Source organism: Leptonychotes weddellii, chromosome 2 (assembly GCF_054177405.1).
Source record: "Leptonychotes weddellii isolate Sample4059 chromosome 2, ASM5417740v2, whole genome shotgun sequence".
NCBI classification, from domain to species: domain Eukaryota; kingdom Metazoa; phylum Chordata; class Mammalia; order Carnivora; family Phocidae; genus Leptonychotes; species Leptonychotes weddellii.
Genome location: NC_138370.1, coordinates 37,760,363 through 37,770,408, shown reverse-complemented (window position 1 = coordinate 37,770,408; position 10,046 = coordinate 37,760,363). Strand labels below are relative to the sequence as shown.

The 10,046-nt window shown below is 46.0% G+C and overlaps 1 non-coding gene across 1 annotated transcript; it reads right to left on the bottom strand.

Moving 5' to 3' along the window:
* Positions 1-2,312: 2,312 nt before the first annotated feature.
* LOC115939666 (U6 spliceosomal RNA) lies at positions 2,313-2,416 on the bottom strand. Its single transcript, XR_004074443.1, has one exon. It is a non-coding gene; the product is annotated as a U6 spliceosomal RNA (small nuclear RNA).
* Positions 2,417-10,046: the final 7,630 nt, after the last annotated feature.

The window sequence follows — 10,046 nt, the reverse complement described above, 5'->3', positions numbered from 1 at the left end:
TCAGCAAGTGCTCCTGGGCTCCAAAGCAAGCCAATCCTCACCATCTTCACCGTCTAGTCCCTTCCCTAACTTTCTGCCCCCTTCTTTGTTCTCCTGTAGATCAACATGTTATATAACTTAACTGGGTTCTGAATCTTGTCTGGACCGTGCTCGCTTCGGCAGCACATATACTAAAATTGAATCTTGTCTGGACCATGGCAGACTCAGTATACTCGGAGAGTAGAAATGATCTCCCTTAAAATAAATTCATGGGGCCATTTAACAGAGTAGCTGCAGGGCCTGGCTGAGAGCTGGCATCTCCCGCTGCCAAAACCTAGTTTCCCTTTATCTTTCCTTTTGTTCCACTTTCTTTTCGTTTAAGGTTAATGTGGCTGGGCTTTTCAAAACAGGTGACTCTAGCTATGTTAATAAAGCAAGGTGTGATAGCATCTTCCATGACTTCAGATGTCAAACACTGAGGAGAAGAGGGAAAAGTACTTTTAAATGACCACATCCTCTTAATAACATTCCAAGGGAGAGACCGCTTATCTTGATTTTAATTTTTCAGTCTCCTTTTATCTCTTCCTCCAAAAATATGGCTGAGAGCAAGATCACCCATGAAGCACTTATCGGAAAGACATTAACTAACATTTGTGGGAGCCAGCTGGAGTATGGGGCAGATTGAGGGCAAGGACTGGAGGGGGAAAAGTGACAATGGTACCTGATGAGAATACGCTTTCTACTTTGTAAGGCTGGGCATCATTTATAAACACAGACTTGAACACATTGAAATATTAAAGTTATTTGAGTAAAGCATGGCCTGAAATTCACCTCTGAATTTCCTCTGAAGAAAGAGCTAATCAAGCAAAATGCTTAGGACAGACAAACTTAGGGAGAAAATGTTTAACTTATTTAGAAATTTAAATTGTTTTCAGTCCCCAAAGAAACTCTGATTTAAAACAATCATTCTTACCTCATGTTTAAACTGTGGCTTTAAGCCTCTGTTGGCCAACATGACAACATCTCCCTTTACATGAAAGCCAGACTTCCAGAAACTTCAGCATTGGTCAGTGTTGCTCAGAGTGAATGATCCATGAACCACCTGTACCGGAAGCACCTGGAGTCTTAGGCAGGTCTAGGCCCCATTCCCCCTTAGTCACCATCATCCCAACCCTTTTCCTGACCTTTCGAATCAGAATCTCCTCCAAGATCTAGTCTGGAGTCTAGAAGCCCTTCTGGGAAGGCATTTCTGGCAGCATGGATGGATATACGTGGTCAGGCAGAATTTGGCCTATAAAAGGCTTCTACCAAGGATTCAGCTAAAGACAAAATTGAAGAATCCTGGACTTCCAGTACTAGAGACCCAACTATTGATACCTGGACAATGACCAACAACACTTTCACTTACTAAAGAGAAACTATGGAGCCCAACGAGGCTTCTAGATCAAAGGTAAGCGAAGAAGTTAGGAATTAAAGACCAGAGACAATGACAATGACCGGGCAGAGGTTCAAGTCCAAAGACGGAAATCCAGAAACAAAGATCAAAACCCAGTGGCAAAGCAGTTGATCAATAACTATAGAAAGAGCTGTAGTTAGCAGCAAGATGGACATGGCGGTGTGCTAAGGTCTTCTGAGAAAGGGGCTTGTCCAAGGCAGCTTCGTCCCTGAGCTGGGACAAAACATGTCCGCATAAGCTCACAAGCACATCTGACTGACAAGAACAGATGAATACTAATTAAGAGCCCAAGCTACTCCCAACATCAAGTCTCCCTGAACTCAGCATCATACAGGAGTTTCCATAAAAATGCTTCATGTTAAATGTACAATGCCACCAACGGCTACAATTCATCATCACAGGGAAAGAGGACAGGGACACAGGCACTTGGGAGGGGAAGGCGCTGACATCACATTATATCGTCAGGCCAAGTTTTAACAAGGGCAAGGTAAGTCATCATTAGCCCAGTGTGCAAGTTCCAGCAATCAAAACACTCAAGCCCAGGCTCAGGGGAAGAGACACCTGTAGAGGAAGTACACTCATTGCTCAGTGTTGAGCAATTGACCAGCCCTCTCTGTGGCTTTCTCCAGCCTACTAAGTAAACCAGCATTGTAGGCAGCATGAAATGACATAAAAATCCCATTCTTTGAGAACCTAGCAGGGGCATTACACTAGCATACTATTTAATAGACCCAATAACACTGGGAAACAAGCCGCACTATCCCCATTTTACAGATAAGAAAGCCAAGGTACAGAGAAGATAAGGGATCTGCTCAAGAACCTTTCTGACAATTTTTCTTTTCTTTTTTTCCTTTTTTTTTTTTTTTTTGGCCTTTGAAAAAATATGGAAGGCTTCACAGGTTTCCATGTCATCCTTGCACAGGGGCCATACTCATCTCTGTATCATTCCAATTTTAGTATACGTGCTGCCGAAGCAAGCGCTCTGGCAATTTTTCATGCTCAAAACACTCGTCATACATTTTTCAGAAGCTGCTTCTTTTATAGTAAAAAAACAAATCATATGGCGATTTCATTACTTTTATCATGAAAAAGGGCTTTAGAAGTTGGGTACACATATGCATATACAAACATACACCACCACAGCCTCCATCTTATATTGAGTTTGGGAAAGAGAGAATTTCCTGTGGATTTTCTTGAATGTCCCTCTCTTGTTTGACCCAAACTCTGCAAGGAAACCACTGTGATTACAACATGCATAAAGCTTGCATTAGTGTTCCGAAGTACCAGAGCCCACTCACACTTTGAACCCAGTTCTGTCCAACACCCAACCATGCTTTTTCCTACGACACCATGCTGCACTGCTGCACTTCCACTTCCTTCTGCCCCCGTCTCCAGCTCTCTCCACTCACTGGGATGTTACCCAAACATCAGGACCCAGTTCAAATCCCGACCTTCTACAGAAGACCTTGTGTGAGCCATCAGCCTGTGCTACCCCCTTTCTTCTCACTTTATGGCAAGAAGGGACAGACTAAGCAGTCAGCACCAAGACAGGTGTTTGCAAGCAAAATCAGAGATGGTGCAAGGCTAGGCTGCCAGGAAACTAGAAAAAGGGAAACAAAACAGAGTGAAAGCAGCCAAAATAGAGTTAGGGCTAGTCTCAAGTCTACCTAGCAGGCAAGGCAATAGAAGTCATAAAGCTTTGCAGAAAACATTGAGGAGGAAAAGTCCATGAGTCAACCCCAGGGTTTGAGATGACTGGTGCTAGCAGGCAGACCAAGTATGGGAGCGGTGGTGACCTGGTCATTCCAGAGTCAATCCCAAAGCTGCCTTGAGTGCCAGACCTCTTTTGCCACAAAGGGGGAGCAAGGCGATGGAAACCCAGAATCTGACACCATGATTTCAACCAGCACCCCTCACCCAGAGGTAGAAAGTTTCCCTGCCTCACAATATGATTTTAGGGGCACAGGAAATGGCACTGACGGTTTCCATATTTACCACCACACCAATGCCTGAAATGTCTTTGGTTGTGAAACAGAACTTAATGGCTTTTATTAAGGATGAGCCTTGAGGTGCTATCAACTGGAAGGGAGGAATCAAGAACTCCTTCCCCAGGATCAGAGTGTTTGAAAGGGAAGAACTTGGCTCCAGAAAGGCAGAAAACACAGACATCGTGGAAGGCAAAGCGGTGTGCAAGGTGGAAAAAAGGAAGTCGGGCATTTCATAGTCTCCATTAGACCTGCATCAGCATAGCTCCAGATGCCCCTTCCTTCTCATCCGACTGAAACTGGCCCGGGGGCAGGGTGGTGGGAATAGTCAGGAGCCAATATCTGATAGAGGCTCCCTGTGCACCTGCACCCCGCCCACCACGTGCCACTACAGACGCCAGAAGACACGCGTAACTGAGAGTGAGCTGGCCCGGAGTTTGTAGCTTGGAGATGTCCATACTATTCCTGCTGTCACTGATTTTTCTCTGTGATGTTGGACAAGTGCCAAAACTTTTCTGTCCTTTCATTAATTCATGAACAATATGTCTAATCCCTGTCTCGTAAGAACGCTGTGAAAATTAATGAGCTTATAAAAAACTAAACAAAACTGATGTTAAAGTCTTTGTATACCCTAGAGATGCTATAAACACCAGGTGATCTAATTTAAAATACAGATGTGTATTTCCATTTATGTGAACGAATATAAGAACATTTAACTTTACAGAGCAATGGCTATTTGGTGATTCCAGAACAGGGGGAGGGGCAGGGAGGTCCTTACACAGAAGATAGAATATCTTGTAAGTGGAAGAAAATTGATGTTGGGTACTCAGTTTAACATTTTTAATATCAAAAACCTTCACTGAAGGCTTACAGTGTGCTAGGTGCCATCCTAGGCATATATTATCATCTCATTTAATCCTCACAGTAATCCATTGAAAAGGTTCTTAGTAGCTCCCATTTCACAGATAAGAAAACAGAAATCCCTACAGATTAAGTAACCTGCCAGAGATCACAGATCTAATCAGTGGTGGAGACAAGATTCAAATCCCAGAACTGCTGTTTCTTACTTATTTGTCTTTCCATTAAACAACTGCATCCCCAGCAAATATATAGACCCCCTAGAACATGTAATGTTTGTAAAGTATTAACTGGCAAAAACACAAAACAAAATGAAACCTGGCAGAGCAGCCAAGGGACAAAGCTTAGAAATCCAAATGCTCGTTAGTGCTAAAGACAATACATACGATAAGTTAGCCCTAAAATTAAATAAATCCAGAGGAGAATAAATAACACTACATGTAGGAAATTCTTATTTGCATTTGCCCTTCCACTCAGTTCATTCTGGTAATCAGATTTATGACAAGGGTTTCTAGGGGTGAGGAATACCATCCCCCATGGAGCAGGACATCACTTGCCTGGGAATCCAGCCTCGTCCAGCCCCATATCCCCTACAGCCTTGGGCAGTTCAGATCCCCTCTTGGGAAAATCCAGTACGACTCAGTCAACACTGACAGAGGGCCAAACACCAGGCACTGGCCCGACTGCCCCTTCCAGCTCGCAGGGTCCAGGCTTGAAGAAAGCCCCTCTGAAGTGGGCTTTAACAGTGCATTTGCCTGCAGAAATGACAATGGTCAATCCTTTTCCATGCCTCACTTATGGCTGCGAAGAAGAAGTGAAAGTGATTCTAGGCGATGCTCAACTGACTCCTCATCACAAACCCAGCAAGCCCGACTCTGACTTCCCTCTCTGCAGCCTGACGTCCCAGCCATCGGATGATTAACACGCCATCCTGTGAAGGGAGCAATCACCTCCCGGCCCCCGGGGAGTTGGTGACCCTGGGCTTCCTCCAGCCCACGTGGTGTCCACCTGTTTCCTCTCTCTCTGTCATGCAGTTCTCAAGACACTGCCTAAAGCCCAGAAGCAGAGAAGAACACAACCCTGAGCCCTACGAGTGGAGCTGAGCTTAGTCAGCCATTCAGGACAGTGCTGGGATCTTCCCTTTCCAGTCTCAGGGGGCCAAGCCCGAGGCCACTGGGGCTCCTCCACACCACCTGCAGACTCCATTTTCCGCCTCAGCCAGGAAGCATAGAATGATGGGGAGGGGAGGGGAGGCATACCATTCTCCCCAGAATGGAACTGAAGAGAAGAAAAAAGCCAAACGTGAGCATCCAGGGGGCCAGTTACACCTACATAACTCTCTGAGGCCAGCCCCAAGCTGATGGAAAATAGGTAGATGCCTACCAGGTGGCAGGATTTTAGGGATACTGAGACAGCGCCCCCTTAATGGAAAAAATTGCCTTGCCTCAGGCTGCCAGCTCAGCTCATGGGCTTACAAGTCTTTGGTCCCATTTTGTCTGACCATGGTGCACAGGCTGAGATAAGACCTGGGCTGCTGGCTGAGACTGGCGTGCTGTCCTGGGGGTTAGAGCTGACGTGGTCACTATGAGCAGAACAGGTCCAGGAGTGAGGGTCAAAGCATGGCTGAGGGGTGCCCACTGGGCCCCCTCCCATAAACCACAGGACCCAGAGCCAAAATATAAAACACTTCAGGCACTCCGGCCTCACTCACTGTGATTGTCTCACTTTCTAGTTCTTTCCTTACCCTCGCTGGGGTTTTTTTCTGGCTGCTCTATTTCAATGCCCACTCAATGCCTTTTACTTTTCTTCTCATTTCTAGTACCTTCTTTGCTGCCCTGGATCAACAGTGGGCTTTCGCTTCTATGGCACTAGGGCAAGGAAATATCACCAAGAGGCTTTGCAGTCAGACAGACGGGGGCCTAGTGTCCACTCTGCCATTCACTACCTGCACGCGCATGAGCAAGTTATTTTAAACTCCCTAATCTTCGGTTTCTTCGTCTGTCAGATGAGGTCACTAATACCAGCCATGTAGGGTTATTGAGAAGATTAAATAAGATAAAGGATGTGAAGTTCAGAGGCTGGTAGGATGTCAGGAATGGTCACACTCATCCCCTGGCTGTTCCCAGTCCAGGCCCGAGCAGCTGCCCAAGCACAGGCCAACCCAGCCCAGCCCCCTTCCCAGCCAGACTCGTCCAGACCCAGCTGAGAGCTGGGGGCACAGGAGAGCAGCCAGGCAGTGCCCGGCGGGGAGGTAAATACTGTCATCAGATCCAAGGGGGGGACAGGCACAAAAAGAAGAGGAAAAGCCAGAGGCCAGTGCTGGACGAGGGTCCACGGCTAGGGCTCGGAATAAGGCAGGAGTGTTTGGGGCTTAGTTGTAGTGGTGCTGACTCCACGGTTCTTCAGGGAGGCACAGGGCTTCGAAGGGAGCCGCTAGACGGAACATGCTTAACATGACATCCATGAAGAGTAATAGGTTATGCCCCCCTGGCCAATGGACACCTCAGGCTTGAAAGGGTTTCCCTTTCCAAGGACGAGGGCTCTAGACCCTGGAGGGGAGAAAGGAGAAAGGCATCAAGGGGCAGGACACGCTCAGAAAGGGGAGGATGTACCCCGAAGATAAACTGTTAAATTCTCAGTTTTCTTTTCCTTTGGAAAGAACTGCAAGTTTCTTCAGCACCAGGCAGTGGATGCATCTTGGGTCCCCCAAGATGCACAGGGCCTACATGGATGAATAAATACATATCATAACACAAGTTGCTTTCAACCTCTCTCGAGATTGTTGGGATCCCAGCCCCAGGCAGCAGCTCCTGATGGAGGCATCTGTCAGTCTCCCCCACTTACTTAAACCTACCCTTCCTCGCTTTTCAGTCTCAGGTTCCACAGCCCAACTCTGAAGAGGCAATCGTTGAGATAGTGGTCAAGATAGTGGCTACAAGTGCAGACACTGGAGCAGGACTAGGTCAGCTCAAATCTTCTTTCTAGTTTGGGATTTGGGCAAGTTACATGTCCTCTCTGAGCCTTGAGTTCTTCATCTGCAAGATGGGACATGGCAATTTCTCCCTCACAAGGTTGTGTGAAGGTTTTGGAGCTTAACACGTGCAAACTGCTCTATTAATGTAATAGAAAATATATAAACTATTAATATCTGCTTTCGACCTCTCTCCATGGTCTGACAACTCATTATAGACTCTTTGCTCTGAGTTTCTCAACCCAACTCCCCAGCAGATTGCTTAATCGACATGTCACTTCAGTGTAAGCATCAGTGCTGCTATTTTGTAAGAACTACTGCTCCCACCAGCTCCCCACTCCCACCCCACCAAGACCCCCGGCCCAGCAGGCAAGCTCCTCAGGCTCCCTGCAGAAGAAAAGATATAGACAGTCACTCAACGTGGTGTCACTTACCTTCAGTAAGATTAATAATAATGGTGCCTTCAGTAAGGGAACTTAGGGGCACCTGGGTGCTCAGTCGTTAAGTGTCTGCCTTCAACTCAGATCATAATCCTGGAGTCCAGGGGGATCGAGCCCTGCATCGGGCTCCCTGTTCAGCTGGGAGTTTCCTTCTCCCTCTCCTGCACCCCCCAACCGTCTCCTCCTGTTCTCTCTGTCTCTCTCTCTCAAATAAATAAATAAAATCTTTAAAAAAAAAAAATAAGGGAACTTAAATTGGACAGTAAGCAGCAAACATTCCCCTGAAAACTTTTGTATGCAGAGCATTTGTGCTTAACCTCACTTGGCTATAGTTTCTTGATATATAAATGTGAGCACTGGTGAAAACCTTTCTGGTTCCTAAACTTTCTGTGTTATGTGACCATTAAAAATCCAGTGAAAGCTATCAACTCCCTTTGAATCTAGAGTACAGGCCCTGGATTAAGAATTCCCGGACTAGAGGCACCTGGGTGGCTCAGTTGGTTAAGCGACTGCCTTCGGCTCAGGTCATGATCCCAGAGTCCTGGGATCGAGTCCCACATCGGGCTCCCGGCTCAGCAGGGAGCCTGCTTCTCCCTCTGACCCTCTCCTCTCTCACGCTGTTTCTCTCTCACTCGCTCTCTAATAAATAAATAAATAAAAATCTAAAAAAAAAAAAAAAAAAGAATTCCCGGACTAGATGATTTCTGACCCATATAAAGCAGGTTAAGAAAATAAGCTAATATAGAGAGAAATGACATTCATCTGATATGCATTGTTACGTCTATGCCGACCATTAAAATCTTGAATTACTTCTATTCTAAGTGGTAAATTGCATCTGTCCCAAAGCCTTCTTATCTCTGTACCCCTGCTACTCTGGACATTCTGATTCCTGCCCCAGACCTTAAAGGTATCCTCATCATCTAGCAATTAAAGGGACAAAAGGGAGGCCTCTGAGACCCTCTGCTAGCGGGCCAGCAACCATTTGATCAATTAGTGCCCACTGTTTTGAATACCATTCCTAGTATCAACTAAATCTTCAAAGAATGGTGCAGACAAAAATGGCTTAGGAGATCAGAAAATGTCAGAGAAGCTTCGTAGAGAAGGTGATATCTGAACTAGGCCTTGATGTAATGTAGGCTATAGATACCACAGAGAGAAGAACCCATTCCAGAAACACGGAGAGTTTCATGATTCTGAAACTTCTCAAGTTCACAGAGTGAAATGAAAAATTCAGAAAATAAAGGGAAATAGATGATAACAGCAAATTATCATAAAGCCCAGAGGCTGTGAATTTTGTCCTGACTCTACCTCATTCAACATCTCAGAGTTTCCAATGCCCATGCCATCTCCAAAGTTATTTGATAATAAGATAGGGAATTTAGGCTCCTGTATATCATTTTCCGCTAAAATTTTTAGATTTGGAGGTCAACACACAGAGTTCTTTGACTAGTACGCAAATGATCAACCATGATCACCCCCTCTGTTACATTTTTTTCCCCTAGTGTTAAGGTCAATAAAAATTTCCAATTTAAGCAGCCACTGTATGCCATTCTTAGCTCAAAGCAGGTGATAAGAATACACTGCTACTAGGGACAGCCCCTGGTTTGACTTAGTACTGGCTTTTTGGCACATTAACATGAACTAGAAAAGAGTAAAAGATATTACTGGATGGAGCTGTGCCTTCATCTATTCCTTACTTCCATTCCAAAGGGTCAAGATTGCAAAGAGAGGCAAAGATAGGGGAGGAGGGTGGTTAGTTAAAGAGAGGGCAAAAAAGAGAACAAGGGAGAAAGAGAAGGAAAGCAAAACAAAATCAAGTGTTGAATAAACATTTGTTGGCAGCTTAAGACATAAACAGACTTTAGGGGTCTTATGTTCATGAACCTGGGTTAAGTCGACACGTAGAGCCAGTCACCATGAAGGCTCCTGCCTGCTCCTGCCTGGGTTAAGTCGACACGTAGAGCCAGTCACCATGAAGGCTCCTGCCTGCACAGTAGACTGTGTTGCAGCACTCCAGGCAGAGAGGCAGGTGGACTAGCAGCACAGTGGAGTGTGAGGCGGGGTGGGAGGGGGGAGCAGGAGGGAGGGAAGGTGGGGGGCGGGGGGGACAACCATGAGTCTCAAAAATGGCCAAGAGAACAACGTGCAGAGGATCTCTATCTAATCAGCTGCTGCCAAAGCACTCCCCCCACCTCCCCACATACACACAGTTCAAGATTACTAGGCAGCTGCTTTTTCAAAAGCCCTACCTTGGCTAGAACATCAGCTCACCAAGTCAATAGCAGGCTGGGTTCCTGAGGCTAGAACTCAATCAAGATGGCAGGAACAGGAAGTTCCGGAGGGTAAGAGCAAGTCCG